Source organism: Emydura macquarii, unplaced genomic scaffold (assembly GCF_026122565.2).
Source record: "Emydura macquarii macquarii isolate MOO-44397 ecotype Brisbane River unplaced genomic scaffold, CSIRO-AGI_Emac_v2 contig_2846, whole genome shotgun sequence".
NCBI lineage: Eukaryota > Metazoa > Chordata > Testudines > Chelidae > Emydura > Emydura macquarii.
Window position 1 is genome coordinate 1,173,746 of NW_027132983.1, and position 25,751 is coordinate 1,199,496.

The following is a 25,751-nucleotide window of genomic DNA, read 5'->3' on the forward strand; positions in this document are numbered from 1 at the left end:
GTCCCTGACCATCTTGGGTAATATCCACTAATGGACCTATCCTTCAGAACTTATCTAAATCTTTTTTGAACGCAGTTATGCTTTTGGCCTTCACAATATCCCCTGGCATGGAGTTCCACAGGTTGGCTGTGCACTGTGTGAAGTACTTCTTTGTTTGTTTTAAACCTGCTGCATATTAATTTTATTGGGTGACCTCTGGTTTTTGTGTTGTAAAGCAGTAAATAACACTTTTTTTTTTCTCCCACCATTCATGATTTTATAGACCTCTATCATATCCTCTTTAGTTATCACTTTTCTAAAGTGAACAGTCCAGTCTTTTTAGTCTCTCCTCATATGGAATCTGTTCAGACAAGTTTTTTCCAAGCTAATAACAAGCCAAGATCTAACAAATTAAGCTTTGCAGATGTTTAATGTTGAATGCCAGATAGGTGGTGTATTAGGTAAAAACACTATTTCTAAATGCTGGTCTCCATTTGAACTTGCATCAGCATAGCTATGTCTCTTAGGGATGGTGAAAAATCCACATTCTTGAGAGAGAGCGCTATGCTGACCTTGTCCCTGGTGTAGACAGTGGTAGATTGACAGAAAAATTCTTCTGTTGACCTAGCTACCATTTCTCGGGGAGGTGGATTATCTGCACTGATGGGAGAACCCCACTTGTCAGTGTAGGTAGTGTCTACATGGAAGTGCTGTAGCTATGCTGCTGTAGCGGGTTAAGTGTAGACATACCATAAATCTCTGGAACACTGGTTCAAATCCTTTCCTTGGGTTATGAGTAACCCAAAATATGTATTTGGATTTTGACTGTATTAGTGAACATCTTGCTAACCCACTAGACTAATGAGAATGTGGCTATTACAAGTGTAACCTATTAAGGCTACTAAATACAATGGAAGTAAATTTATTCTGTCTGATATATTTGGTAAATAAATGTAATGTAAACTTAACTGTCTTTTGTGGATATTGCTCATACATTTTTAGCATATCTGTCATGTACAGTAGCATTCAGTAGTGCTGCTATGCTAATGGCATTTTGATATGTCCATTATAAATTTCTGTTAGCGAACTAATTATTGGAACATACAACTCACAATATACCTTTTTAAGTGATCAACTTCCTGGTCTATAAAGTTGACAGAAGATTTTTGCCAAAGTATGAAATTTGATTTGAATTGGGACTATTGTAGCTGTTCTTTAGTATTAGTATTTTGTAATACATACAGAGTTGCTGTTCAAGTTGATTGATTTATTTCAGATTGGTGCCCTTAGAATGCTGAACATTCTGTAAAAAGAGAAGTCAGAATAAACTGAGGTATTAGAGCAAAAGGATGCTAGATGGGAAGAGAGTGAGGTGCCCCAAAAGGGTAGGAGGCAAGAATCCTTAACTGTTTTTGGATAAAATAATGTTCTCCTTTTTCTTTACACCTCAATAATTTTAACACCAAAACTCTGCATGTCACAAAAATCGACAGTGCCATCCGCTGGACTAGACTATTTTAGACTATTAATTTCTACCCTAATTTCAGTTGTCCTGCCACCCCCAACCCTGCTGCCCTTTCAAACAGTGTTTCACTGCAAAAGAAGCAGGCGTACCAGGCAGAATCTCCCTTCTTATTACTCTTCCCCCTCTTGGAGTTACAATGGCCACTGGTAGTGCTGGCTGTTGTTGTGTGCATGCTTGCTTCTGGAAGATGAAATCTTCACTCCATGTTAAGAATAGTTGTAGTCATTTTGGTTCCTTTATTTCTCATGAGACACTGAAGACTTCTGTGCTCAGCATGGTCAGAGGAGCAAGGGGAAGTAACACTTCCAAGGAAAGCGGCATAACACCTATATGTTCCAAAAATATTAGCCCAGTGGAGATTGCGTATACTGGAGTGAAGCATAACTAGATGCAGAGTGAAATTTCAGTATGAGGCCTTGTGACATTTTAAAAAAAATGTTACACCTTTGCACCATGTGGGAAGAACTGTGGGAGCACTTGCGTGATGTTTAACCACTGTGTCTTCTAGACTTGCCATGACCAAGGTTAGAAGACATGTTGCTTGAAAACACGCAGGTGCCTTTCCATACTAGCACTATTGGTAGAACTGTGTGGAGGTTAGTAAGAGTGAAAGTTAAGAAAAACGCTAGCTGACACAGTCTGAGAATTGATAGTCCAATTAAACAGTTCGGGACTTCGACTCCACATCACTGTGATCTCATCCACAGTGTAATTTCTGCTGTATCATGGGAATTGGTTAAAATATGTTCTAGTGTTGCCATGTGGATGAGACACAGTGGAGCATGGGGTGAAATCTTGGCCAATTGAAATCAGTAGCAAAACTCCCTTGACTACAGTGGTGACAGGATATGACTCGTGGTCTTCTCAGAGTTGTCACTGTTCTTACCATGCTTGTAACGTGGTCTTGTCTACACAGGCAAACACACTAGCTATGTTAAGTTGTTTGGGGCACAATCATACTGTGAACAGGTGAATTGCAACATGGTTATAATTACAGTGAAGGCAGGACCTATAAAAGTGCTTTATCAATGGTTTTGCTACATATAGTCAAAATATAGACCCTTTTTTGTTTCAAAATAAAAATGTCCAATAGCCTCAGTTTTCAGTATCCTGATATACATTGGGTTGCTAAGAATATTTCATTTTAACAATCCATACTTTTCCTATTATAGGCTGGAATGTAAGAGGAAGAGATGGTTATAAACACATTTTTCCTTGAGAAGAGCCCAAACACTGATTTAAATTCAATGGGTTGTCTAGCTTTAAAATGTATGTGAAATAACTTGTAAAGCATAGCAGGTATGGCTGTTGAAAAGAGGTTAATGATTCTGGAGGTGGTTTGATTTATTATTTTAAGTGATGTAAATAGCTTGAACACTGAGCCCTAGTTTCCATAACACTGCACTTGCACATAAGTTTGACAACTTTTTACTTTAAATGCTATTCTCAGATACTTTTTTTAAAAGGTAAAATCAGTTTTTTTTTTAAAGCACTTTCTTGTAACTCCAGTTTATTGCAGGCATTAAAACTGAGGTATGTTCAGACTTCTTTGTACATAAGGGCTGTATTTTGTCTCAGGCAAAATAGAGTGGTTTAAAAACAAGATATTTTGCAGTTAAGTTTTTTGTTATGATTTTGAGAGGTAATAGTTTCCTTCCTCCTCTCATCCTTGTGTTCAATCCACCCCTGAAAAATTTTACAAAATCAAACCTTAGAATTGCAGTTTTTGTTTTTCTCATAAGTGGCTTTTGATTTCATGATTAAGAAAATAACTTTGCCCACTGAAAAGGGAAGTTGCTTAATCTTTTTTCCACCAATGCCACATGATTGTACTAAGAATGTTTATTTTTTAAAAGTTGACTGCAGATTCCTTTAACCTTGTTACTTTGTTTTCCATTCAAGGGCTATTGTCAATTATTCCTTACCAATACTCTGGATACACTTAGGCATTGTACTAGAGTACTTCCTGTGTCATTTTGCCTTTCACTTAAATCAAAAAATAAAATGTTTCCTAATGAGAGTTTGTGCTACAAAGTTCTGGTACTTTATTAACCTTTGTGAAAATATATATACTGACCAAAATAGAGCTGATGTAAATAAAAACTCAGCATATGCCTGATAACTCTTTTGACAGCCTCCTTGAGAGAGATGAGACAGGTTAGCACATGAGTGATGGATATAAGAAGGAATGAATGATTGTGTGTTAGGTTACATATGACTCTTCTATCTTCCTACTATTCTTTGCAACAGACTACTTTAGATTTGCCTGACATATCAAGGGTGGTGGACTCAAAATGGAACTTGATCTAAACATGATTTCCATTCTGATCCTGGGAGGGAGGGAGGGATAATAAAATTGCTGCATCTTTTATAAGATAGAGCTTTATAAGATATCAGCTAGTTCAATGGTTCCTAACCTGGGATGCATGACCCCCTTTGGGGGGCACCAAAGATTACAGGGGGTCCTTGCGGCTTCAGTAATATTGAGGTCATTAACCCCTGAGCCCTGTGCTGGCCGCAGCGGAGCAGCAATCCCTCTCCCCAAACCCTGCAGAGGAACTGCCCCCCTGAGCCCTCCACTGGCTGGTCACAGCTGCTCCAAGATCTGTATCCGCTGGTGGGGGCATGGAGCAGCCCCGGCCACCCCACCAGTGCCCGCTGCCTCCATAATCTTCTGTCCATGAGGGATGGGAAGAGGCAGGGCCATACGGGGCATGTGGTGGCATCTGCCCCAAGGAAGGTTTAGCTTCTCACTTGGGTCAGAATAACTTCTTATTATTTATGTAATTTAGTGTTATCATTATAAGTGTTTATAGGGGTTATGTGTTTATGGCCAGTGTGTGTGGGGGGAAGGGGCGTGTTTTATTAGTGTTAACTAGTGGGGCTTTCACTCAAAAAGGTTGGGAAACACTGCTAGGGACCTAGGCTTCTTTGCAATGTCAGGTATGCACCTCCAAATTACTCTGCTTCCCTCCTCTCTCTCTCTCTCCCCCCCCCCTTTTTTTTTTTTTTTTTGTGAGCAATCAAGATCCTGGAATCTTCCTGCACTGAGAGTACCTCTCCCGGGGAAGTAATCCCAGTGATTGGGAAGATACTGGCAATAGTAATAGGGGTTCAATCTTTAGAAATATAGATAACTGGGTTTGTGATGCCTGGAGAACCACACGGTGAAGTGCCTGCTGGGAGTGAAGGTTGTGGATCTCTAGAGATATCTATACAGATTCATGTGCAGTGCTGTGTAGGAGCCAGTGGTCATGGTGCATATAGTTACCAATGAAATAGGGAAAGGTAGGAGAGAGGTCCTGGAGGCCAAGTTTAGGCTGCTAGGTAAAAGATTAAAGTCCAAGACCTCCATGATGGCATTCTTTGAAATGCTTCCAGTTCCACACACAGGGCCAGTTAGAAAGGCAGAACTGCAGGATGAAGAGATCGTGAAGGGAGGTGGATTTTAGGCTTATTTGGAACTGGGGAACTTTTTGGGAAAGGAGGAGCATATACAGGAAGGATGGTCTTGACCTAAACCAAAATGGAACCCAATTGCTGGCATATAAAATTAAAAAGGTCATAGGGGAGTTTTTAAACTAAGGTCTGGGGGAAAGATGACTGGTGCAGAGAAGCACGTGGTTCGGACCGACACATCCCATGTGGGGGATCTATTAGCTGGGATTCTCTATATTCTAGTGAAGAAGAGAGGATAGAATTTGATGAAGTACAAGTAGGAATTGAAGAGAAACAGTCAAATGAGAGTCCCATTCAGTTATATCACATGAAAGCAGACAACTAAATCTTGATGACAAATATTAAAAGTTCCTATATACACATGTTAGAAGTCTAAGTACTAAGATGGGTGAACTTAAGCACCTGGTATTAAATGATGATATTGATAGACATCACAGAAACTTGGTGGAACAATGATAAGCAATGGGACATGGTAAATCAGGGTATAAAATATAAAGGAATGATAAAGTAAGATGTGCTAGTGAGGGAGTGGCACTACTTGTGAAAGAAAGCATAGAGTCAAATATAGTAAAAATCTTAAATGAATCAAACTGTACCATAGAATTTCTATCCATAGAAATTCTATGCTTGAATAATAACAGAAGGAATATACTACTGGCCACCTGACCAGGATGGTGGTGATGGTTTTTAAATGCTCAGGGAGATTATTACTGGGTTTTCTGTTTTGATAGCCTCTCTAATGGGGAATTTTGACTATCCCTGTAATGACTGGGTACATGTCACCTCAGGACTGGATGTAGAGAGGCCATTTCTAGACATCTTAAATGACTACTTCTTGGAGCATTTAGCCCTGGAACCCACAAGGGGAGAGGCAATTCTTGATGTAGTCCTAAGTGGGGCACCAGGATCCGGTCCAAGAGGTGAATATAGCTGAACAGTTCGGTTATAGTGACCATAACCTTTTATGTAATTTAATTTGAACATCTTTGTGGGGAGAGGGAGGAATACCAAAGAAGCCCATCACATTAGCATTTAACTTCAAAAAAGGGGAACTACACAAAAATGAGAGAGCAGTTAAATGGAAATTAAAAGGAATAGTCACAAGTGAAATGCTTGCAAGCTGCATGGAAATGCCTCTAAACACCATAATAGAGTCTCAAAATTAAATGTATGCCCCAAATTAAAAAAATATTAAGAGGGCCGAAACAATGCCATCATGGCTAAACAGAGTAAAAGAAGTGGTTAGTGGCAAAAATGCATCCTTTACGAATTGGAAGTCACATCCTACTGAGGAAAATAAAGGAGTATAAACTCTGGCAAGTCAAATATAAAAATATTATCAGGCAACCCAAAAAAGAATTTGAAAAGCGACTAGTAAACTACTCAAAAACTAACAGCAAAAAAATTAAGTGTATCAAAAGCAGGAAGTCTGCCAAACGATCAGTGGGGCCATTGGACGATCTAGGTTCTGAAGCAGCACTCAAGGAAGACAAGGCCGTTGCAGAGAAGCTGAAAGAATTTTTTGCATCTGTTTTCACTGCAGAAGATATGAGAGAGATTCCCACCTGAGGAATTAGGTGACAAATCTGAGGAACTGTCCCAGATTGAGGTGTCAGTAGAAGAGGCTTTGGAAGAAATTGGTAAATGTAAACAGAAATAAATCACCAAGACTAGATGGTATTCACCCAACAGCTCTGAAGGAGCTCAAATATGAAATTGCGGAATTACTAACTGTGGTATGTAACCTATCACTTAAATCAGCTTCTGTTCCAGGTGACTGGATGATAGCTGATGTGACACTAGTTTTTAAAAAAGACTCCAGAGGCAACCCTGGCAATTATAGGCCAGTAAGCCTAACTTCTTTACAAGGCATATTGGTTGACGCTATAGTAGGGAACAGATTTATCAGACATGCCTATAAATACAGTATAGTGGGGAAGAATCAACGTGGTTTTTGTAAAGGGAAATCATGCCTCACTAATCTTAGAATTTTTTGAGGGAGTCAACAAATGTGGACAAAGGTGATGGAATGGATATAGTGTACTTGGACTTTCAAAAAGCCTTTGACATGGTCCCTCACCAAAGGCTGATAAGCAAAGTAAGCCATCATAGGATAAGAGGAAAGGTCCTCTCATGGATCAGTAACTGGTTGAAAGATAGGAAAGAAAGGTAGGATAAATGGTCAGTCTTCAGAATGGAGAGGTAAATAGTGATGTCCCCCAGGGTTTGTATTGGGACCAGTACTGTTCAGAGTATTCATACATTTTCTGGTAAAAGGGGTAAACAGTGAGGTGGCAAAGTTTGCCAATGATACAAAATTACTCAAAATAGCTAATTCCAAAGCAGATTGCGAAGAGTTACAAAAGGATTTAACAAAACTGGGTGTCTGGGCAACAAAATGGAAGATGAAATAAATGCAAAGTAATGCACATTGGAAAACATAATCCCAATTATACATATAAACTGGTGGGGTCTAAGTTAGCTGTTATCACTCAAGAAAGATCTTGGAGTCATTGTGGATAGTTGTCTGAAAATATCCGCTCAGTGTGCAGTGGCAGTCAAAAAAGCTAACCTTTAGGAAGAAGAGAGATAAGATGCCAGAAAATATTATAATACCACTATATAAATCCATGGTACACCCACAACTTGAATAGTGCATGCAATTCTGGTCATCTCATCTCAAAGAAGATGTATTAGAAATGGAAAAGGTACAGAGAAGAGCAACAAAAATTATTAAGAGTATGGAACAGCTTCCATATAAGGAGAGAGTAAAAAGACTGGGGCTATTCAGCTTGGAAGTGAGACAACTAACAGGTTATTATAAGATATCTATAATATAAATAGTATGGAGAAAGTGAATAAGGAAGTGTTCTTTATCCCTTAACATAACACAAGAACCAGGTGTCATCCAATTAAATTATTAGCAGCAGGTTTAAAATAAACAAAAGGAAATACTTCTTCACACAATGCACAGTCAACCTGTCAACTTGTTGCTGGGGGATGTTGTGAAAGCCAAAAGTATAACTGGGTTCAAGAAACAACTAGATATGTTCATGGAGGATAGGTCCATCAATGACTATTAGCCGAGAGGGTCAGGGATGCAACTGCATGCTCTGGGTGTCTCTATGCTTCTGACTGCCAGATGCTGAGACTGGATGACTGGATGGATCACTTGAGAATTGCCCTGTTCTGTTCATTCCCTCTGAAGCATCTGGCATGGGCTGCTGTTGGAAGGCAGGTTACTGGGCTAGATGGACCATTGTCTGACCCAATTTGGCTGTTCTTCTGTTCTTAAGGTTTGAATATCCCAGCTCATTTCAGAAATAGAATTCTTGTCCATTTCAGTGCCCATTTCAAGTTTGACATCTGGAACAGAAGGTCATAATGAACAGATAATACAAATAATGGCATCACATAAAAACTTTGCTGGGTGAAGGAGAGGCATGATGTTCCCTCTATCTTGTCTTGTGTGAACAAAATCAAAGTTGGCACATGTAACTTGGGCTTGTAAGACCTGAATGTGTTCGTTTAAATGTGATTGACCGGGTGGGTGAGGTAATATCTTCTTTTGGGCCATCTTCTGTTTGGTGAGCATATTGATGGTGGGGTATTTCCCCAACATAGTTATCATTGACATGAATTTACTAGCATATGTATTTCATTATGTGATATATTTGTGGGTACTATTTGCCAGATTCTAGGAAGACTGTATGGTAAATTCTTTGAAGAACAAATGCTGAACAATTGATATCACATTAGCATTTAGAAACTGCTCAGATATTTATCTGTATTTGTATGCTAAAAAGGGTGATGGTGAACAAAGATTGTGGTTTGTGAGCTAAGTTTGTAAATATAACTTTTCGGACACATGAAAATAAGGAAAATTCAATATATTAAAGACTTTTTTCTGAAGTTTAAATATCAGCCTTTGTTTAGGCATGTTAGAATCTGAATTTTGAAGCATGTGATATTACTGCAGTGCAGTAGCTACACTAAATAACACTGAGGTGGAATTTAGTATGTAAACTTGTATTTTCTGCTGATTTTAACTTTCTGGAAGCCTTGCCTTTTGTCTGATGCTTGCCACGATTGATCTAGGACCATATGTGAAACCTTTGCTATGGGGAAAGTTTTTCACATACTATGGGAAAGTGAGACATGGTCTTGGGGCTTTTTTTTTTTTTTTTTTTTTTTTTTTAAAACATGTGAAGAGGTCAGAGTATGAAGAGGGGCATGGCAGAAGGTAAGATTATCACTGCAGTGATGGCAGAGGAAGCGGGCTTTACCTCTTCAGATATGAATTTTTGCAACCATACGAGTCAAATACAAATATCAGAAAACAAGGCCCCCATTTTGTACAACCTCTGTGGCATCCAGTACATTTTGAATAGAATCTTTTGCGTTGTAGCCTGAGCTCCCCAGAACCATTTGTAATATGCTCTGCCACTGAGGTTCTTTTAAGGGTTGTCATAGCTCCTCCTCCAGTGCTTCCATAAAAACACTAGACTAATGGAGTTTCCTTTTCCTTAGTAAAACATACATAGTCAACATGGGCTTGTGGAGTTTATGAAGTATTTCCAAGGTTCTCAGTAACTCTGGGACTTCTGGAAGTCCTAGAAATAGGCATCTGGAGAAAATTGATGCATTATCAAGTGTTTTAAAGTAGAACCTCGAAGATATAAACACCTCGGGAATGGAGGTGGTTCGTAACTCTGCAATGTTCGTAATTCTGAACAAAACATTATGGTACAGTACCCTGCAGTCAGTCTCTTCCAGCTGAGGCTGGGAGAGATCTCTGCAAAGGTGGCACCTGGCAGCACTGCCTGGTTTGCAAGCATCTCCCTGCATATTCCTGTTTCTTGCCTTTGGGCTGACCTGGGGAGGCCTGCCCTGCACCCTTGGCATTACAAGCCCCAGCCCTCAGCTGCCTCTCCCCAGGACTCACCCTGCTTTGTGCACTTCCCACTGCGCTCCAGAGGCAGCATGTGGCAAAGGGTTGGCGCCAACCTGCTGCCAGCGCCTCTCCCTCCTTTTCCCCTTGCACTTCCAGAGGTGCAGCCACGACCCAAGAGTGCAGCCACAGGCAAAACTTGGGCCACATTGGTGCACAGGCTGTGTCGCTTTAAAACTCATCCAGAGCGCAGCCTCTGGCTCCCACTCCAGGCCAGGATTTGGCTGCAACAGCAGCAGCTCAGTCTTTCCCAAGCTTTTGTTCCCTTTCTGAGGGAAAGTGGGGGTGCTTCTGCTCTATATGCTCCAGTCAGGCTGCCTTGGGCTCGCAGCAGGGGCTGTGAACCTCAGCGTCTTCACCTTCTACCTGTAAGTGGCTGCCTCTCACATGGCAAGTGGAGTTGGGGACAGGAAACCTAGATATGCCAACCTTTAAGATGCAATACAGGCACGGTATAGTGCAGAACTGTACTGTATTTGCCTTAACACCTCCCCGCCCCTCCGATCCCACCCCCAATGCTGCCTGATTGCTTACTTCCGGTTTCACATGGTGTTCAGTTGACCGGTCCGTTTGTAACTCCTGGTGTTCTTATCTTTGAGATTCTACTGTAGTTGTAAGCACTGCCTTCCACTGAGATTGGCAGGTCATGTAGTTGCTTAAGTGTTAGAAAAGAGACCAAGTCCTCATCCATGACTAATTGGGAAATCCATATGAATCTTGCTCAGCCAGTTCCTCCAAATTATCCCTCCCTCTCCCCCCTCCCCCCATTTGCAAATCTGGGTTACTACTGCATAAGGGCAAGGATGAAATTGGTACCTCTTAGCTAGGATAGCCCAGACCCTTTACATAGCCACCACAGTAGACACCTTATTTTTCTCCATCAGACAAACTCCAGAGGGAACATCAGTACCCATTCAGTTTCCACCCATGCGGAATACTGGTGTTAGCATGCTGGAACCAATTTGGCATCTGACACAATAAAAGCATAATAGTAATTTTGTGGGTTTGGAAGCCCAGGCCCAGCCCCACCCAAACTAAAGATTGCTGAAGTTTTTTAAATGGTAGTCATGGGGGTTGACTTGGACCCCACAGAAAAACTCTGATAATGTTGTTACATTTTCTGGAATCAAATGGATATTTACAGATAGACCACTTAAAATACAGAGGAGCCTAGGCAGAATATTCATTTTTACTGTATTGATCCTTCCCCACAGGCTCAGGGAGAGAGGATGCTACCTATTTGTAACACTAGTTATATGAGAAAAAACAGGATCTAAGTTTATCTGCACTAGTTCATTCATGTTTCTTGGTACTTTTATACCTAGGTACTTAACTGCATCAGTTTGCCCATGGAAGTTCCATTGAGAGAAAGTCCTGCTACATGATAACCAGGAGATTTCCAATAGTTTCAATTTTTTTCCAATATAGTTTATAACTAGCTATTGCTCTGAATCTTTGAATTAGAGATAGGAGAGCTGGAATAGTGGTTTCTCTTTTGAATATATACAAAAGAGCATCATCTGCATATAACATTAATTTATATTCCATGGAACGAAGTTGTATGCCTCGGGTATCTGGATGAGCCCATAGAGCTACTGCCAGGGGCTCAAGAGCCAAATCAAAAAGTAATCGAGGTAGCAGGCACCCTTGCCTAGTATTCTGGAGAAGGGTAAGATTTGTGATTTATAAACTCTCCAAATCTACCTCTCTCATTTTACTAATAGCTAAATCTGTGTAGCGTTTTGTACCCTTTTCTTCTTTTCCACATTTGCCCAGTGGTCTGTCTCATTGCTAACTGCAGCATTCATTCCATTATCCAGTCATTCTTTATGTAAGTAAATTCTTCCTGAATTACTCATATGTCAGATGTATTTTTTCTGTTCTGACCTCTTGGTTTTCAAATTAGTAACTATCTCTAATTTTGGAATCAGCTCATTACTTCCCTTTTAGCATTTTTTCCCCCTTCTTGTTGTCACATCCCCTCTTGTTGTGCATTTCATCTAGCTCCATGGAGCTAAAACTCCCATTACAGCTAATTCCCTGCACAATCAGATGTGAATATATGCTGTACCTTGCCTTAAAAAAACCCCCAAAACCTGCTATATTCTGCAGGAATAGCCAAAAACACTGTATTCAATAGGAGAGAGTGCGCAATGTTTGATTACTATAGAATGATGCAGTGGGAGTCTTATTCTCCATTTCTAATGTTGCTCCACTTAGTGGATGACAGCCTATGACTGATCTCGGTTATTCTGTTAGCTCAGTGCAATGGATCTAAAGGTTCCAACCCTGCTGATGTCCTTTGTAGGTGCCAGTGTGATACCACATGATGGAATTTTTGTTTCTTCAAGTACGTGTTTCCCTTACCTTATTCTCTGGAATGGCTGAAACTTTAAAAAAATTCAGCCTAAGGCAGGCAGACACCATGGAAAATTTCAGCTCAAATGGTTAAAACTTGTCAGTTCGTTATAAGCAGCTGAACACAGGAGTCTTATAATGGAAAGTTTCAGGCAATCGTACCTGTAGATATCACTATCTGTGTCACCTATGATAAATTGAGGAGTCTTCTGTTTTCAAACTAGAGTTGATCTCAGTAGTTTGTTTTCTGTTATAGAAAATGTGCATCTTCAAAATGTGTGTGCGTTAAAGCAGGGGTTTTCAATCTTTTTTAGAAACTTTACCCTTACGGTCTCAAGGTTTCACCTGAAGTACTCCTTCTTGGTTTTCACTCTACCTGATGTTACCACGGTACCAAACAGTAGTTCTTAAAGCACCTGGCTCTGGCCGGGCTCCGCAACCCCCTGCCCCCACACTCACCTGCTGCTCTCCCCCACATTTACCTGCCACATGGCACCTGGTTCTGGCCAGCCTCCTGCCCAGCATGCAGCCAGGAGGCAGGCTGCAGGCTCCCGCCTAGTCTCTCCTTCCAGCGGGGAGGCAGGCTACAGTTCCCAATGTACCCCTTGTGGTACTCTGAAGTACCCTCAGGGGTATGCGTACCCCCTGTTGGAAACCTCTGCAGTAAAGGATCAAAGACCTCTAAAAGTTTTGTAGAGCACTAGAACTTCTGTCAGCATGTTAACAGATAAGTATGCAATGTGTGGCAGACCTTTCTTGCAATACTTACACAAATGTTGTGCAGATAGTTTTAATATGCTATCTTCAATTCCTCCAAGTCTTTTTACTGCTCAGTATTAAACTGTAGTATCTGACAAGCTGTGATGCTTAAAGAACCATTGCCAGGGTTGAGTGAAGTCTAATTATGAAAATCTGATGGTTTCACTTTTTTCCTAAGTTTTTATTTCCCACCCTTGCTGATTAATATCTTCTCCAAAGAGTTTTTTTAATTAAATAAAAAGAATGCATAATGGATGTTCACACTTGGGTTCATTCTTTTTGAAGATGATGGAATTAGAGAATTGCAAGTTCAGTTCTTAAACATCCTCAACATTTGGTAATACAGGACTACATCTTATTGAAATAGTTCAGTGAAAAGCAGTAACATTAATCAATAGTGCAAACATTAACAAAATAAAACAAACTATCTCTAAGGTTGCTGGAAACAAATACTTTCTAAGATTTCTACTCATAAGCATTACAGAAACATAAGCAATATCCTTTCAATGTCAGGTCTTTGTGTTCATCTTTGGCTGAGAAAGAGGATTCCCATGATACAGGTTAAGATTTGCAGTGCAATAATTCGTGCTTTGCATTCTTTCACCAGACATGAAGGCACTGACATGTCACAGCACATGCAACCTTTAGCTGTAAAGTTCTTGAGGCACTTGTTCCTGAACAACCTTATCTTTCCATATTCCCTTTTCTTTAAAGGGGGCTGCTAGGTAGATCCCAACAGTTCCAGAGTCATGTATCAGCGTTACAGGAAAATATTTATCTGTAAATGATGTGTCTGAGTCACTTAGCCTGGAGCTTCCATATTGCCAAGGTGTCAGATGCCACTTTTTTTTAATTTTATTTTTTTTAATTTTTTTTTATTTTTAAAGGAATTCTGTTGCTACTAGATGTAGTCTTAGGAAAATGCAATTGTTATTTAGTTTGAGTTTATTCCTACTGACATGTATTGAATCTGTGTGGCATTCCAGTTGTGGGGCAGAGCACAGTGAGTGCAAATGTACCTTAAATTACAGAGTTTTAAAACTGCATTTTTATCTGTAAACTTTTTTTTTTTTGTGTGTATACATGTAACCTTTTACAAATTGGAAATGACACCTGGGTCTTTACTACCAATTTCATTGACTGTATGATAGCTTAGCATATAGACTTAGCCAAAGTGCATGAAATATTTACTCATAGCTATAGAAATTGATATTTTACCTTTTGATTAGGAGCCTTACGTCAACAAATTAGAAATTTCATTTTGTGAGAGATGACTGCTTTTATTCTGCTCTTAAGAGAACTGATAATTTTTTTAAGCATTCAATAGGTAATTTTTTTATATTCAACAAGGTGCTCAAAGTTTTCTAGAGAAATTATTCTAAAAGTTGAGATTGTGGATTTTCAACGGTTTAATTCAATTAATGGCAACTTTTAGCAGCCTCCAGGAGAGAGGCATGTGATTGAAAGGGCGTATAAACAGACCTGTCTTCTAGCACAGGTCCTTCTAGGTTAGAATTGAGACATATTGGTTGTGGAAGTTTGCATTACAGTGTAAGTTCTGTATCTCTTTTGGAGGTATAGTGACTGAGTTGTGAAGGCTGTTAGTCTGGGACCATTCATAGCACTAAATTGAGTGTTTGGGGAGTGGGTATGTAGGAGGAAAGAGTCCCACTATTGTGACCACTAGCTAGTGTAAACACCAAAATAAATCTTAGCAGCAGCACCAGCCTTCTTGCTGTAGACAAGACACAATTTAAGGAGGGAGTCATTTTGCATCTTGGCTGTTAGAAAGATATCCTGAATTTACCTGAACAGAATGAGACAAACAAGAAAATGCTCTGTGCTCTTCATGAAGCATCATCTCAGATGCAGCGCGAGCAAGGTATGTACATTTCATTGCAAACTGTATCAGAGCAAGGAAAGAAAATGAGACAAGCCCCTAAATCAGTAAAGCATTGCAACGCTAAGCGCAGCAATACCTAAAAATGCCTTTAAAAATCTGCTTATGTAAACTGTATTGGTACAGTATCTTGAAACAGCCTTCTAGTCTCTTGTGAACTCTTAGCTTTTGGTATCCAACTAAAACACTCGATCTTTTCACAAGCTTATAGTGTTCCCCACCTTTTAATCTACTCCTTTCTGAGAGTATTGTGTTTACTCCTCAGCTGTGTTTACTCTGTTGATGGAGAGGCATGCCCAAGCTTTATGCTTCCCTCTTAGTTTGAATTGTAGCATTCTCATAGTCTTCCCTGACCTCAAATTGTTTACTCACGCTTTTTTCCACCTCGTCTCCCCAAAGGCAGGAAATGGGCTGCATCATCTTTTACTTGCAAAGATTCATTGAGTGATCGATTTAAACCCTATGAAGATTAATAGATATTAACAGCCAAGATTGAGACCATTGTTCTTCTTCGAGTGATTGCTTATGTCCATTCCACTGTAGGTGAGTGCACGCCACTGTGAATGGTTCCCGGAACTTTTTTCCCCTTAGCAGATCCCGTAGGGCTGGCTCTGGTGGCCCCTGGAGCCCCGCACACATGCCGTGGTATATGAGGCACTGCCGGCCCTACGCCCCCTCAGTTCCTTCTTTCCACCCGTGACGGTTGTTGGAACGACTCTTGTTCTTCGCAAGTACCATTCCCCTTTGTTGTTGTTACCTTAGTATAGTTAAATAGTTAAGTACTGTTAAATAGTGTTAGTTTAGAAGATAGGTTAGAAGCCCTGAGGGGCTTAGGGTGGCCGGGCCATGCCCGGGTCACCTGGCTTTAAGCTGTGTGCCTCCTGCGGGAAGGCTTTCCCTCTCAGTGACCCCCACGAATGCTGCCTTAAGTGCTTGGGGGAACAACACAGGAAAGATAAATGCAAAATATGCAAGACTTTTAAACCAAGGACCCAAAAAGACCTGGACATCAGGTTAAAACCAGTACTAATGGAGGCAGCGCTCTGCCTGGCCTCTGAGCTGCCCTGATCCACCTCGGCGTCGAGCGTCTCCTCAGCACAGAGTGCACCCCTGGCACCGACAGCAACGTGGCGCCGAGAGGCATCCCTGGCGCTGAGGAAGAAGTGGCAGTGCACGGAGCACGGACACCCCCCTGTGCCGCCGGTAAGGGCAGGGTTGAGTACGGAGATGCACCAGCCACGGCCCATCGAGTCCCCTCCGGTGCCTGCATTTTCGAGCAGGGAGCCTCCCCCGACTCCTGGGAGTGGGGCAATGCCCCGCCAACGCCGTCGACACAGGAGGCTTTCCTAGCCGCAAGAGCCCTGATGGCCTTGCCTACGCCACCTCCGCGCCCTCTCCCCCCAGGCCGAGGGAGAGAGGGCTGGTGTCCCGGGCAAGCCCGCGTTGGGTCGTCCGTCTGTTACCCCCCCACCTCCCGAAGGGCGGTGGAGACACCCAGCAGGGATGGAAAAGTCTCCTGCTGGACGGCCATTGGGAGTAGAGCGTGGACACTCCCCTAACAGTCGCTCCGAGTCTATCTCGTCGATCCGACCTTCCTCTCGGCACCGAAGCTGGTCCCCGACGCCGGAGGCAGTGCCAGCAAGGTGGCACCACTCGAGGCCCACAGCGCGGTACGGGGACGGTTCAAGTTCTTGATCCCCGGTACCGAGGAGGTTGTCTGCAATGAAGCAGCGCAGAACTCGGTCATTGTCGAGGAGCCTGTCACTGAGGAGTTTGCCCACACCAGCGCAGCGTAGAACCCGGTCACCCTCAAGTGGACGCAGTGCCCGGTCACCGGAGTCGGGTTCGGTACTGTGAAGCTCCCAGCAGCACCGCTCCCGTTCCCCGAAGGGCAAGCGGCACTGAAAGTTGTCGGTATTGAGACGGCGTTCGTCCTCATCGAGCTGTTCGGAGCACTTCTCTACCCGCTGACACCGGTCGCGGAGATGGAAGTGGTCTTCGTCGTCCTCTGCGTTGGGGACATCGAGAGGGCGGTCTCCAGCAGCGAGCGGCACCAAGGGCTAGAGAGGGTCTTGGCACCACCTCTCCAGCGGCTCGGGATCCTACAAGGGGGTCAGCTGTCGGGACAGCCGTAAGGGCAGCCGATTGCCCCCACGACACACCTCAGCCAGTGGCCTTATTGGGGCTCATGGGGCTTCTAGATAGGGCCGGGGCCACAGACTGCTGTCATCAGGGGTTCAGCCCGTGTCCCCTGCTCTGGAAAAGGGATGTGAGGATCATTCCTCGGTTGAGGATTCGGACCCAGGGGAGGGGACCCTCCACGGGTGCACCCCGTTGTCAGGTGGGGAAACAGCCACAGGTCGTGCCTTGGGAGTGCTTCTCCTCTTCCCCAGATGAGGCAGCCTTCAGGGACCACATGGCGCCGCTGAAAGATTTTTAGGGTGCATTAGGAGCTGCTCAAGGGGGTGGCCTCTAACCTAAATCTGGAGATTAAGGAATTGGAGGAGGAAGAGGATACCCTCTTCAATGTGCTGGGGGCAGATGCCCCAGCAAGAGTGGCTCTACCTGTCCACGACAGGGTCCTTAAAATTGCCAAGGCCCTGTGGCAAACCCTTGCCTCTGTTGCCCCTACATCTAAAGGGGCTGAGAAAAAGTACTATGTCCTAAAGGGTTTGAGTTTCTGTTCACCCACCTGGCCCCGGGAACCCTGGTGGTGGATGCGGCCAACCAGCGGGACAGACGGGGTCATCAGGGGTCCACTCCCAAAACAAGGACAATAAGAAACTAGACTTGTTCAGGAGAAAGGTTTATTCAACAGCAGCCCTACAGTTCAGGATTGCCAACCACCAGGCCCTGCTGGGCAGGTACAATTTTAACTTATGGGACTCCCTCAGGCAGCTCACTGAGGCCCTGCCCCAATACCAGGCTGCAGACTTCACCACTGTCCTGGACGAAGGGATTACAGTGGCTAGGGCGGCATTGCAAACGTCCAGCAATGTGGCAGATTCTGCAAGTAGGGCAATGGCATCCGCCATCGCCATGAGACACTGCTCATGGCTGCAGTTCTCAGGGCTGTTGCAGGAGGTGTAGCAGTCTATTCAGGACCTCCCCTTTGATGGGTCAGGCCTGTTTCGGACCAGACCAATGCTAAGCTGCATGGCCTCATGGATTCCAGGGCCACGCTCCGCTCACTGGACCTGTACATGCCCCAGACTTCCAGGTGGCAGCAACCACGGCCCCCGCCTAGGCCTTTCCAGCCCAACAGGGGCAGTGACAGAAATAGGGGGTTTAGAAGGCGGAATCAGCCCCCTAGCTAGTCCTCAGCCTCCCAACAGGGGCCCCCCAAGGGGTCGGGCAATCAAAAAGGACAATTCGATGGTGCACCCAAGGGTGGCGCCCCTACTATCTCCCTGGATCCGCCCCGCCCCTTCCTGGACAGATTAAGACCTTCTATGTAGAATGGGCAAGCATCAGGTCGGACCGTTGGGTCCTCAGGATAGTTCTTCGGGGCTATGCCCTACAATTTGCATCACCCTTCTCCCTTTCCCCCCCACCCCACCAACAACGCTCTCCCTCCGTCCCTCTTCAGGGACCCCTCTCATGAGCAACTCCTCTTGCAGGAGGTGGTCACCCTCCTCAACCTGGGAGCGGTGGAAATGGTTCCCCAAGACAAAAGAGGGAAGGGGTTCTTATTCGAGGTACTTCCTCATCCCCAAGGCGAAGGGGGGGGGGGGGGTCTGAGACCCATATTAGAGCTGCGTCGTCTAAACAAATACATCAAACAACTCAGGTTTCACATGGTCTCCCTAGCCTCCATTATCCCTTCCCTGGATCCTCAACTTGGAGGGTGCACACTTCCATGTGTCTATCCTTCCCAACCACAGACGCTTCCTCCATTTCATGGTGGCTGGTTCCCATTACCAATTTACAGCCCTGCCCTTTGGTCTCTCATCGTCCCCCAGGGTATTCACCAAATGCATAGCGGTACTGGCTGTCCACCTGAGACGCCAGGGTGTGCAGATCTTCCCTTACCTGAATGACTGGTTAATCAAGGGCAGGTCCAGGTCCCATGTGCAGAACAGCGTGACCCTCACTTGCTCTATGTGCAGCAGGCTGGGACTGCTCATAAACAAGCAGAAGTCCACGCTAAGCCCGGTACAGTGCATAGAATTCATTGGGGCCACCCTGGACGCTTCCCAAGCCAGAGCCCCCCTCCCTCAGCCACGGTTCGAGGCAATGGCCTCTATCATCGCCCAGCTGCACTGGTGCCCCATGACAACAGCCAAGCACTGCCTACGACTGTTAGGCCACATGGCGACCTGCATGTATGTAGTGAGGCTAGTTTACCTAAGGCTCAGGCCGCTTCAGGCGTGGTTGGCCTCTGTATACGTGCTGAGCAGACACCCCTTGGACAGGGTAGTCATAGTCCCCCCCACCAGTCCTAGCCTCTTTAAACTGGTAGCAAACTCCCAGGAAGGTGATGAGGGAAGTCCCGTTCACAGACCTGGTTCCATCGGTCACCCTAATCTCCAATGCCTCAGATGTGATGCCCACATCACCGCCAACCTAAGCACTCAGGGGCTCTGATCGGGGGAGGAGAGGCACCTGCACATCAGCTTGAAGGAGCTGAGGGCTATTCGCCTAGCGTACAGGGTGTTCCTCCGATTCCTGAAGGGCAGGGTCATGCAGGTGCTGATGGCAACACCACAGCCATGTTTTATATAAACAGGCAGGGGGGAGCACGCTCCTTGGCCCTCTGCCAGGAGGCCATCTGTCTGTGGGACTTTGCAGTGAGGCAGGACTTCTACTTGTCTGCCTCTCACCTCCCGGGGGTGAGGAATGACGAGGCGGATTGCCTCAGCAGGTCCTTTCTACCCCGTCACGTTTGGTCGTGGCACCCGGAGGTCGTGACTTTAATATTCCACGAGTGGGGTGTTCCCCAACTGGACTTGTTCGCGTTGTCCTGGAACAAGAAGTGCCCAAGGTTCTGCTCGCTCTGGGGTCGCGAGCTGGGATCGATATCTGACGCGTTCCTCATGGAATGGACGGGGACCCTAATGTATGTGTTTCCACCCATTCCGCTCCTGCCCAAAGCTCTCTTGAAAATCGAGAGGGATAGGGCAGATGTGATATTCATCGCCCTGGCCTGGCCGAGACAGCATTGGTTCAGTATGTTGATGGACCTGTTGATCGCCCTGACTGTGGAGTTCCCAAGACGGCACGACCTTCTCTCCCAGGACCACAGCCGCCTGCTACACCCCAACCTGGACTCCCTGCACCTCACGGCCTGGAGGCTCTGTGGCTGACGGAGGGAGAAATAGCCTGCTCGGTGCAGATCCAACAAGTCCTGCTGGGCTGCAGAAAGCCTTCAACACAGGTCGTGTATGGGGCTAAATGGAAGCGGTTTACCTGCTGGGCAGAGTCCTGGGGTATTCCACTGAGCCTCTCCTATTCAGGCGATCCTGGAGTACCTGTTCCAGCTAAAGCTTTAGGGTCTGGCACTGGCCTCCCTGAGGGTTCACCTGGTGGCCATTTCGGCCTTCCATCAGCCGCTAGAGGGGGGATCCTTGTTCTCCCATCCCATGTCGGTCAGGTTCCTCAAGGAGGTGGAGAGGTTTTATCCACAGGTCCATGACCCGGTGCCTCACTGGGATCTCAACCTGGTCCTGTCGAGACTCACTGGGCCCCACTTTGAGCCCATGGCTTCATGCCCCCTGCTTATACTTTCATGGAAGATAGCCTTCCTGGTGGCCATTACCTCGGCTAGGAGGGTCTCCGAGATTAGAGCCTTGACCTCGGAGCCCCCCATATGGTATTATTTAAGGATAAGGTGCAGTTGACACTTTATCCAGCCTTCCTGCCCAAGGTGGTCTCCAAATATCATTATAACCAAGATATTTTTCTCCCAGTGTTTTTTCCCAAACCACATGGTTCGGAGGACGAGCGAAGATGGCATTCGCTGGACGTTAGATGAGCTCTGGTCTACTACTTGGAGAGTACAAAGCCGTTCCGGAAATCGATGCAGCTCTTTGTTACAGTGGCGGACCGGATGAAAGGATCACCTGTCTCCATCCAGCGCATATGCGCATAGATCACATCCTGCATCAAGTTCTGCTACAAGCAGGCGAAGGTGCCGCTTCTGGGTGTCATCACAGCGCACTCAACCGGAGCTCATGCCTCCTTTGTGGCCTTTCTAGAGATAACGCCCCTGCAGGACATCTGCAAAGCCGCCACCTGGTCATCAGTGCACACCTTCATGTCCCACTATGCCATCGTCCAGCAGGCGAGAGAGGACGCGGGATTCGTCAGAGTGGTGCTGAGGGCAGCTCACTGGTAACTCCTCCCTACCTCCAAGGTATGGCTTGTTAATCACCTATAGTAGAATGGACATGAGCAATCACTCAAAGAAGAAAACGAGGTTACTTACCAGTAACTGATGTTCTTCGCGATGTGTTGCTCATGTCCATTTCATACCCACCCCCCGTCCCCACTGTTGGAGTTGGCAGAAAGAAGGGACTGAGGGGGCGTAGGGCCGGCGGTGCCTCATATACTGCGGCTTGTGCGCGGGACTCCAGGGGACACTAGAGCCGGCCCTACGGGATCTACTAAGGGGGGAAAAAAGTTCTGGGAACCATGCACGGTAGCGTGCACTCACCTACAGTGGAATGGACATGAGCAACACATCTTGAAGAACATTAGTTACTGGTAAGTAACCTTGTTTTTCCTTAAGAGAAAGTGTTCTGCTTTGACAAGATTTTTTTGCTGAAATACAAATCAGAATGATAAGACTTTTATTTTCTGTAACAGTGAATAGACTTCCTCTTCAGCTAACATCTGGCACTTATTGAGTGTTCAGCCTATTGGACAATAAAGCAAGTCATGACAAGACATTATTGGAGTGGAGAAAATTACCTTTATTTCAGGAGTGCCATTTCAGACTAATTAATGTAAATTTGCCCGCTTATATTGCTGCTGTATGTAGTTTATTTTAATACTTCAGACATAATCCAAAGAGACAGAAGCAAGATGTTTCCTTCTCCTCCCCCAAACCATTATTTTATGTCTGCTTTAGAGAGAGATGGATGGTACAAATGGTTCAGTCCTTCGTAAATGATAAAATCTTAGGCTTTGTGTTTCTTTGCACTAATAGTTTAAAGTGAGTGAAATAGCAAACGAAAATGTTACTGCTGTAATTTCTTCGAGTGCTTGCTCATGTCGATTCCAAGTAGGTGTGTGTGTGCTGCAGGCACAATTTGTCGGATGTTTTCCTCTGGTAGTATCCATAGGTCTACTCTAGTGTCCCCTGGAGTCTCGCCTTCATGGTGCCGTATAAAGGGCCCTGCCAACCCTCCGTTTCTTCAGTTCCTTTTTACTGCCTGTGACAGACATTGGAACATCATTTCTCTTGCTTTGCAAACTCTTCCCCAGTGAAATTTTTCTAAGTACCTGTAAATAAGTAATACTTAGTGTTAGTTGTGATAGTTCTGAGGATAAACATAGTTAGACCCCACTTATTGGGGTCTTTTTTTCCCACCCCTGGGCCAGGGCATGCCTGGCTTCAACCTTGCAGGGCTTGTAAGAAACGTATGCCCAGAGACAATTCACACTCAACCTGCCTCAGGTGCTTGGGAGAGACGCATCAAAGGGATTGTTATGCAGAGGTTTCCATCCCAGGACCCAAAAGGAAAAAAGCCAGAGACTTAAGTTTTTGCTTATGGAGTTGGCTTGCTGACCCACGAAGCAAAGTTCAGGAAAGCCAAGATTGAGTACTTCAGCATTGTGCAGAGCACACTGGCATCAGTAAGGGATACCATACTGAGAAAGGACTCTATGCCTAGAGACTTTCAGCACTGATATGCTTTCCCAGCACCATGAGATTTGGCACGTAGCAAAGTGTGACGCTACTCCTAATCCTCGGTACCACATAAAAAGCAAAAGAAGACAGATGGGAAGCTCACTGAGGCTGAAGTCATCTGGGCATAAAGGCTTGAGCAAAGTGCAAACTGCACCGGGCCACTCCAGTCCTGAATCCTCGGGCATGGCACTGTCGACTCTGGCCGTGTGGAGGGACTCGTTGAGTCTGGGGTCCTTGGACTCCCTGCCCAGAGAGAGATGTGAGGAGGAGTTGCAGTTCCCCTCCATGCTGGAGACCTTCAAGGTGGTGAGGGAGTTGATCATAGGAACAGCACTGTTACCCCCTCCCAGGTGAGACCAAGAACAGGACCCCAGACCTCTGGCTCAGAGAAGAGCCACAGTACCATCTAAGGTCTTGGATCCACCCTCTCCCCTTTTTACCGGACCGACTATTCCCCTTCTGCCATGCGAGGTCCCAGATCACGTCAGACCACTGGGTTCTACACATGGTGAAACTGGGATACTCTCTCCAATTTTCTTCTCTCACCTTCCCAATTCCCACCCTCTCCGTTCCTCTTCAGGGACCCCTCTCACGAGCAACTTCTATTACAAGAGGTGCAAGTTCTCTTAAGAATAGGAGCTGTGGAAGAGGTTCCTCAGGAGCTAAGGGGCAGGGGATTCTATTCCCGTTTATGTCCTAATCCTGAAAGTCAAGGGTGGGCTCAGATCCATTCTTGACCTGCAAAACCTCAACCAATTCCTGAAGAAGCTGAGATTCCACATGGTCTCCTTTGCCTCCGTTATCCCCTTTCTGAATCTGGGCAATTGGTATGCCGCCCTTGACTTGAGGGATGCCTACTTCCATGTGGCCATTTTCCTGAGCCACAAGAGATTCCTCCGCTTTGTAGTCAGTCAGACCCACTATCAGTTCATGATTCTGCCCTTCGGACTATCTACAGCCCCTTGCGCATTCACCAAGTGTATGGCAGTAGTTGCTGCATTACGGAGAAAGAGAAAGGTATAAGTATATCCTTATCTTGACGACTGGCTAGTCAAGGGACGCACCAGGGTGCAGTGGAGGCAGACGTGAATTGATAAGGTCTAATTTTGACAGTTTGGGCCTTATGGTCAATGAACAGAGGTTGACTCTCACCCCACCCAGAGGATAGAGTTCATTGGGGCAGTGCTAGACTCAGGTCAGACCAGGACATCCCTCCTGGAATCTCATTTTCTGGCTCTCTGCAGCATCATAGAGGACTTAAAATGCTACCCCAACACCACAGCTCAAAACAGCCTAGAACTGCTTGGGCACATGGCAACATGCACACATGTAGCTTCACATGCTGAACTACATCTCAGGCTGCTGCAAGCGGGGCTAGCCTCAGTGTACCATCTAGCTCAAGACAACAGACAGAGTTGTCTCATTCGGTGTTAGAGACCCTAGATTGGTGGCGCAACGCATGCATGGTATGTGCAGAAGTATCTTTCTCTGCACCTTGCCCCTTACTGTATCTAGTGATGGACGCTTTGGTGATGAACTGGGAAGCTGAGGACCCAAGGGTTTAGTCCCATGCAGAACTCCTATTTCATAACAATGTAAGAGAGCTGAGAGCGGTATGCCTGGCCTGTCAGGACTCCCAAGGTCACCTAGAAGGCAAGTGGATATCGGTCCTGACAGACAGTACAACAGCAATGTTTTAAAACTTACATAAACAGTGTGGAACATACCCCTCTCCCTTGTGCCAGGATGCCCCCAGACTGTGGGACTTCTACATCGCCCGATCGATGCACCTGGCAGCATTCTACCTTCCCAGAGCTCAGAATGTGTTGGCCGACAACCTCAGCAGATCCTTCCTGAGTGATCCACCCGGATGTGTTGAGCAATATCTTCCATAATTGGGGCGTTCCCAGCGTGGGCTTATTTGCCACAAGGCTCAACAGGAAGTGCTTGCAGTTCTGCTATTTCCATAATCACAGCCAGGGTCCATCACAGACACGTTTCTTATCCCATGGATGGGTCAACTGTTCTATGCATTGCCACCTACTCTGCTCATCCACAAGGTCCTGCTGAAGATCAGGCAGGAAAGTTCTGCTGTGATTCTGATAGCTTCAGCCTGGCTTCATCAGCAGTGGTACAGCACGCTCCTCAACCTTTCAGTGGAAACCTTGATCACTCTACCTTTATTTCTGGACCTGATCACTCAGGAGCATGGCAATTTCTGACATTCCAATCTGGAGTTCCATCACCTCATGACATGGAAGCTCCATGACTGAACCCTCTGGAGCTAGCATGCTCAGAATCGGTTAGAGAGGTCCTCCTTGGTAGCAGAAAACCCTCCACGAGGGCCACTTACTAAGTGGAAGGAATTTTCAGTTTGGGCAGCTCAGGATATCCCAACCATACTGTCATCAATTCCTACTATCCTGGACTATCTGTTCAATCTGAAACAGGGTCTATCAGTGTCATCAATTATGGTCCACTTGGCAGGCCACTTGGTCTTTGCTAACTCCTTGGTTGGATGTTTTCTGAAGGGCCTGGACAGATTGCATCCTCATACACGCCAGCCAGTTCCCCAATGGGACCTTAACCTTGTGCTGTCAATACTGATGGGACCACCATTTGAGCCCCTGGCAACTTGTTCAGTCCTCTATCTTTCCTGGAAGATGGCCTTCCTGGTGGCCATAACTTCGGCCAGGAGGGTATCTGAGCTCAAGGCACCCATGTCGGAACCTCCCTATACAACTTTCTTCAAGGATAAGGTTCAGCTTTGTCCTCACCCAGCTTCCCTTCCAAAAGTGATTTCCCAGTTCCATGTGAACCAGGATATATTCCTCCTGGTTTTCTATTCAGAACCACACGCTAATAGTCGGGAGCGTAGACTGCATTCTCTGGTTGTCAGGCATGCCTTGGCCTTTTATATTGAAAGGACTAAGCTGTTCAGGAAAACAACTCAGCTCTTCGTAGC

The 25,751-nt window shown here is 45.3% G+C and overlaps 1 protein-coding gene across 1 annotated transcript in view; it reads left to right on the plus strand.

Annotated features, from left to right (window-relative positions):
* POC1A (POC1 centriolar protein A) overlaps positions 1 to 25,751 on the plus strand; it is a 95,118-nt gene that overhangs the window by 44,053 nt on the left and 25,314 nt on the right. The window lies entirely within an intron of this gene.